The following is a 7,947-nucleotide window of genomic DNA, read 5'->3' on the forward strand; positions in this document are numbered from 1 at the left end:
ACAGAATCATAAAATATACAGTTAGCTCTAATGCCTATCAGTTTCCAAAAAATGACTACTGGGTGTCTGAGTCAAAGACTCATTCCCCTTCTATTCCTTGCAGAATGCCAACATAGTAAGAATGGCCTAAATTCTTTTCCCAAGTAGTGTATTTAAGAAAATCATAGATTCATAGAATAGTTTGGGCTGGAAGGGACTTTAAAGATCACGGAATCACAGAATCATGGGAGTTAGGAAGGAACTCCAGAGATCATTGAGTCCAAACTCCCTGCTAAAGCAGATTTCCAATAGGTTGCACAGGTAGGTGTCCAGACAAGTCTTGAATACCTCTATAAAAGGAGTTTCCACAACCCCTATGGACAACTTTTCTAGTGCTCCATCACCCTTACTGTAAAGAAGTTTTTCCACATGTTAGAAGAAGAAGAGCCCAGCCTCATCTATTTGCCTCCTACCTCCCTTTGGATATTTATAAACATCTCATCTCAGTCTTCTTTTCCCCAGTCTGAACAGACCCAGGTTATTCACCCTTTCCTCATATGGGAGTCGTTCCAGGCCCTTTATCATCTCTGTGGTCCTCTGTTAGACAGAGTCTAGGAGACGCTGTATTTTTTGAACTGGGGGGCCCAGAACTGAACACAGTAGTCTAAACATGGCCTCACCGGGGCAGAGTAGAGGGGGATCGACCTTCCTCGATCACTTGTACGCTTGTACCAGGGCAGGAATACTTTCCACTATAAACCCCCAACCAACCTGGTCTTGAACGCTTTCAGAAGTGGGGCATCCACAAATTCTCTGAGCAACCTGTTCCAGTTGCCTCACTACCGTCTGAGCAAAAAATTTCCTCCTAACTTCAAATCTAAATATCTTCTCTTTTATTTTAAAACTCTTTCCCCTTGTCCAAGTAGTTACGTTCAGTATTACACAGCTACTTAGTCTCTCTCAAAATTATACTCAAAGATGTATTTTTTATTCACGTTAGGCAAAGACATGATTACATTATTATAAAACATAATACAACCTAATACATTGGAAATATGTTTAATGTTTCTCATAATGTATATAATTTTTCTAATGCACATTTAGCATAATTATAGCAGACCCTGAATGACAAAGCATATTAATTAAGGAATGAAATAAAAACATTAATCAAGAATCCTTAATGAGGAGGAAGGAAAGAAATTACTTAGCCTCCGTATTACCCTGTGGGTTCTCAGTTTGCAGTCAAAGAAAAGGCAAGACATGTTAAGAACAGACGACAAAATTAGTTTTCCTAGTTCTGGCCATGTGGTACCAGAAGTGCTCTTGTAGATGCTAATTACTAGCTTATACTAATAACTATCTGAGGTAATAGAATAGAGGTTTTTAATTCAGAATGTGCAGCCTGCTTTTTGCTGTATTATCTCTTTGTATAACATTCTATTTGATATTGTAAATCCATGTTTTAAAAAGTAAAATTGTCTTTCTTAACACCTATCTTACAACAAAGCTAGTTTCTGAGTGCTCTTACAGCCAACAAAGGATTTCATCTTTACAGAACTCATCACCAGAGTATAATTCCCCAGGGATCCAGAAACCAACCAGCTCCTGACAGCCACACAAGCTGACTTCAGGATTGGCAGCATAGGGGTCTTTGAGAGCAGTGCCAGTGCAGAGGGCAGGGCAGTTGGGGCTGTTGAACAGAAGGTCCAATGGGAGTCCTCAGGTCAGATGAGAAGCTGCAGAAATCAGGAAGCCAGTGACTGCATGCACAGAATACCACTCTCTTTCTCCTGAACTCGTAAAGGCTTTAGTGCTTGTAGCTCCACCAGAATAAACCCTTAACATCCAAGCACAGTAAGAATTCTACTTGACTAGCAAAGGCAGTTTGTGGGGAGTTATTTGAAATGAACCTCAGCTGGTTATAGATTTATTCTCTTTGTATTAAGAGATCAAAACCCAGCTGAGCAATTCCTGGTTTTCTTTCATTTTTTTAACATATATACTGCAAATGAACCCTCCTGCTTTGTTCTCTTCCTGATCCTCCAGGCACAGTTTACCTGCAATTAACCTATCAATTCTACTTACAGATGACATCAATATAGGCAAAGCTTGACACAAAAGTCTATAAGCATTTTGCTATTTAAAATACTACCAAATATTTTAAACATATGAAGAAATATGTATCTTAATGACACACTTGACTTTTAAGCCTGTTGTTCAGCTATGCTTTCTCTATTTTCTGAAAAAGATTTGCATGGATTTATGGTAATAATACTTAATCCAAGTTAAGGCAGTATAGATTCATAGAAATACTGATGAGCAGCTGACATAGTTTTCTTTCTAAGTATCACTGCTTGGTTCCAGATGCTCACAAAACTGATGGATATCCTTCCCAGTAGGACAAGTAAGTCAGGAACTGGGACAACTATTCACCTCAATGCTCAAAATCACTTCTGGGCAAAAAGTGTTCTTTATAAACTATATACTTGCTACGACTATAAGAGCTGAGGTCCCATTGTTTGTGGCACTATTTTATTTTCAAAAACATATACTGCAAATAAACATAATGTATAAATACTGGCAGATTGAATATGGAGTAAGTTAGAAGTAGAAAATTGAATAATGAAAGTCCATACAATACTGAAAATGAGGGACTGTGCAACAGATGTGACAGACAAGAAACTATGAAAAATATTATTTTCTACAGTCTAGTGGCTGAAATGCATGTGCATATGAGAATAACATCTCTTCAGATTCTCAGAATACTCCTATCACACAAGCCCTCAAAAGGAGTACTTCAGAGTAAATATTTATTTCATTTACTAAGAAGTCAAAATAACATGTTTAAAACCTTTTGTTAAACAAACTCAAAAATTATATACTAATGGGATCATAGAATTATCATTTGAAGAAGCATAGAGAAAATGTATATGCTATGCTCTTTAAAAACTCGCATAATAGAAGAAAGTTAAAAAGAGAGCTTATGAGTTTGAATTGAGCTTATTTTCAGAAATCACAGAATCACAATGTGATAGAGGTTGGAAAGGGCCCCTGAAAGTTACTTTGTCCAATGGGTAAATGAGGTATCTGATAATAGCAGTATGGTGCTCAACACTAACAAATCTTATATTCTTCCATTAAAGACTATTCAAAACCACCACTGCATTTCCTTTCTCACTACACAAAACATATTAAAGATAATAACAGAGAGAAGCTACTAATATCGCATAAATGTAGTCATATAAGTGGCTAGTGTCATTAAAATGAGTACAAAGGCAAAGAGAAACATGTTTTTTATAAAAGATGATTTATAGCAGCAGTTTAACTTTGGTTGCTCAATTCATTCTCTTGTTCAGTGACAATAGAATAACTCTGTGGAAACTGGATTTCTAACTTGAGATCTAAACATTCAAAAGTAACATCAGGTAAGACAAATACCTCATTTTTCTAACCCCAAAATGAAGTAAGAATGTCATTTTTTAGCCATTACTTTTGTCAATACATTTCAGTAGAGCTACATAAAAGAGTACTACTCAGAATAAGATAGCCATTCCAGTGGTCCAGTAATATTCACATAAATAATCCGGAGAGAAGAATCACATTACTAAATCACAGAATCAGAGAAAAATCTAGGTTGAAAAGAGCCTCTGTTCACCATTGTCCTGCTTCCTTTCAGAGTAAGACCAAGTTAGATCAAATTGTCCAGGGCCATGTCAAGCCAAGTTTTAACTGTCCAAGGCTGAAGGCTTCACATCCAGTCTAGGCTTTTTGATCATCCTCATATCCTCATAATGAAAGAATTTTCCATGTTTCTAATCAGAATTTGTATTCCAGTGGTTATTCAGACTTGCTATCCAGTAGGAAATTCAGGTCATTCTCTGCCAGCTTACACTCTTGTCGATTGATTCTCTACCTGTGCTGATATACAGTCCATTCAAGCAGCAGAAATTTTTCTTTCTCTGTCTTTCCCCATCAAAATTTGGCCCATTATCTACTTACTTGAACTAATAATCAGTTCTCTGAATGCTTTTCTCCCTTGTTCACTCAGACAAAGAACATTTTTCTCCTGAACAGATGGTGAGTACTTTGCTAACTGCTCATTATAATCCTAAAGTAAACACTGGCTGGGGATCATACGTGTTCTCTGTATAACCTCGGAGGCATCTGCCTGATTGAACCATTATAAAGACTATTAAATACTTAGAATGTTAAATTAGTGAAATATTCCTTGTGTAATAGAGTGTATTGAGAATGAACAAATACAACCTGCTTCTCAACCTATAGAGGTAATTCCAGCCTTCTGAATAATCTGAGAGAAATCTGTAATAATATTCTGTAATTTCCCAATGCCGTTGCTTAGGACAGCTCTCAACCATAAAAATCATTATTATATATAATAAATCATTATTCCTATATATATGACATGCAGATTTTTTTAAGCCATGTATGATCACAAAGTCAATGACAAAAAATATTGAAGCAAGGAGATCTTTCTGATGTCACATAAGCACTATTGAGACAAAGACTGGGAATTTACAACAACTATATTTATCATTCTTTGTTTTAACAGTAACTTAAATTTCCTTAGATGAGACAGCTGTGAGCAGTGTTGTCACATCACGTGAGGTAGATCTCTGAGATCAGAAAAAAATTAAAGACTTCACTGCATTTGATTAGAACGTGTGAGATACCAAGTGTGTAAATTGTACAAAATATATGGATGTGACTACAAAATTCAATATCTTTTGCAGAGTTCATAGGATGTTACGAAGGCAGGCTTGAAGAAGACATTTTCTAAGAAGATTATTCATTTTTCATTATTATCTTTCTCATTAAAAAATGAAAGGTGAATTCAATCATGCTCTCATAAAAAGTTCATGTAAATATTTAAGATGCCATTGATTTTCCTTTTGGGGGCTTGGCATTATAAAAACAGAAGTTCCTAATTTTCACTTTTAAATCAAATCTAATTAAATGGTTTATCAAAATGAATAATAAAGGTAACAGTCATTATTCTGACATTAAATCTTCAGCGTTTGTTCTGTTTTCATTGTTATACTGTATACGTCTGTATGATTTATTCGTTTTTAGAAAATATTAAAAAATTCACGAAAATTCAGGTTTATTTTACTTCCCCTATTTAAGAATCACAATATATTAAAAAGAAAGAGTTATTACATTAACTACCTCTTTCATATTTAGTTTTAGGAAATAGCCTAGTAATTATGACTAATATTTTCATTGAAGATATGTTGCTATACACACTTTTATATTCATACTTCAAAAATTCCTTAGCTCTTCTACATATCTACTGTGAAATTAGTAAGTATTACAAGAGTGATAAATAACAAGAATGACATGAAAATTTTACTGACTCAACTGGATTACTTGGCTAACTGAATGAAGTAAGATATGTAAAATCATCAGTGCCAAATACCAGATGATAAAGTTGGAAGTAAAAATTATATGTGCTTATGGGTAAGACTACCTCTGAACCTTTTTCAGTTCTTCCTCTGAAAATCACCCACCCTCATCAATTTGCATAGTCATTGTAAAAATGAAAAGACACTACTCCTATTTGCCTCAACAACCTGCGAAGCAGCAGAGAATCCAACTTTATTGAAAGAGAACTTCAAAATGTAAAAATGTTTCCAAAACAGAAATGGTGCAGTGTCATGTAAAAAGAATAATACATATTCGTGGTTAATATTCTACAGGAGTAATTCCATCCTTAGCACTATTTTTACTACCTTTTAGCGTTGAAAAGATCCCTGTCAGGCTGAAATTTCTCATACTTATCCCCAGTCCAAACGTTTATTTTAAAGCAAAAGAAGAAAATTTAGTAACTAATTAAATTTTTGCACTGTGGAAAAAGTTCTAATTTCTAATCTACTAAAATTGTTGCTACAGCCCAGAACAATTTACTTCCTCCACTGACATGAACTAGGTTGCTGAACAAAGCTTTTCAGCATGAACTCTTGACTTCAGGTTAGTTTGTATACATGCCAAGAGCCCTTTAAGTTATATAGTATCTGGTCAGTAAATATTATCCTGAAACAGAAAAGCCGTCAATGCCACTTCTAGTAACTGTTATCTGACAGTTCTGCCTTGAAGTCAATACAAGTGACACTTTCTGAGTGAGGGAAGAGGAGAAAGGAAACATGGGGCTAAAGCAACTAACTGATTCAGAGTAAAGGAGAAATTTATCCTGTCATTGTGGAGACACTGCATCTGAAACTGCCTTAAATGAGATGCTTAAGACAGACTATATGCAGGAGGTGGTTGTGAACAAAAGATGACAAATTTAAGACAGCACTACTGAGAGCTAAGGACATAGCTAAAGCAGGCAAACGCATAAATTACGTCATCCAAAATGTGCAGACTTCTCATAACTAATTTTAAGAGGATCATGCAAGAGGAAAATGAATGTGGACATGATATTCAAAAGAGATCCAAGATTTTAAGAAAATTAAATCATATTAATTTTCATTCCGCTCTTCATTTGAATTATATATTTGTAAATATATAATTTAAATATTATGTCCACAATCGATTAACTAACTTTATAAACATTTTTGTTTAAACAGTACAAATTCATTTTTCTCAGGCAGTTAAGTTGCTCATCCTTACCTCCCACAGATGTGGTTCCTAAGCTTACTCCAAAGAATTCAACATTTTTAGCACATGCTTGTTTAAAATATTCTGAGAATAGCTGCAGCCTAACCAGCACACCTTTCATTTTAAGACAGGTTTTATTCTTATATAATGTTATGCTTTTATCTGAAATATAGCACTCCACTACCAGAAATACGTTGCTATGAAAGTACTTGCAGACACTAACGAGACATTTTGAAACAACTCTCTTGAATGCTATAGACTGAACCTTAACCAAGTGTCCATCCTGAAACATAGTGTTTGTTGCATAGGTCAAACTGAGATAATTTCTCTTCAGCAAAGAAAATTTAAAGAAAATAAATTAAAAAAAATTAAACTGAAATTAACTGGAAAAAAAAAACTGAAATTAAACTGAAAAGAAAATATTTCAAAAACAAATTTTAGAAGTGCTTTTCTTAACTGGTGTTGTTTTGTTATTATTTTTGGTTTGCTTGTTTTCATAAAGATTGAATTTCAAGTACAAAAAGTAATCAGTGGAGATGGTTTTACTTAAAATCAATTCTAAGGTGACCGCTTGAATTCAGAAAAGGAGACACTGTTTCTTCTAAGCATGGCAATGGCACCAAAGGAGGTTGCTATCAATGTTACAATATGGAGCAGTGGGAAAGAATGCATTGAGTAGGGAATGCTTTAAAGGAGGAAGTGGAAACAAGATTTCAAACGAAATCACAAGTCAAAGATATGTAGATCAATGAAGAGAAGCACTAGTATTTTGAAGTTTTCTGTGAAATATGTAATTACTGAACGTGCAGTGGAATAGCTTGCCCACCGTACGAGAAATACTCAAACCTGTCTTAAAGCAAGTGCTCAGATATATACTCAATAACTTATATTTCTTATTCCAACACATTAAATATTTATTGTAGTCAAGGGGATATTAAATTCATAACATTTACCTAGTCTGAAATACTTTTTTTTTCTTCATATCTCTCATTTTATGGAACAGCGTAATAATATTGTGCTCTGAATAAAGTAGGAAAAGGTATACTTAAATGTGATTGTTTTAAAGAGAGCAAACTCATCATGTCTCAGTTACATGATATTTTAATGATTCATTTCTCTGCTAGATAGCTAGCAGAGACACCCCCATCTGCATCTATTTAATTCACAGGAAATAAAACTTCATTAGTTGCTAGAAGAAATAATAACACCTTTGTTGTATTCTTTCTCACAAGAACTTCAAGAATGATGGAGGTCATCACTGAAGAGCACAGTATAGTTCTGGCATTCAGGAACAAACCTAGAAGATGAGACTGTCAAATAAAATAAATATGTGAATAACAGCTCCTTTGG

The sequence above is a fragment of the Meleagris gallopavo genome, unplaced genomic scaffold, assembly GCF_000146605.3.
Source record: "Meleagris gallopavo isolate NT-WF06-2002-E0010 breed Aviagen turkey brand Nicholas breeding stock unplaced genomic scaffold, Turkey_5.1 ChrUn_random_7180001855324, whole genome shotgun sequence".
In the NCBI taxonomy this organism is placed as follows: Eukaryota; Metazoa; Chordata; class Aves; order Galliformes; family Phasianidae; genus Meleagris; species Meleagris gallopavo.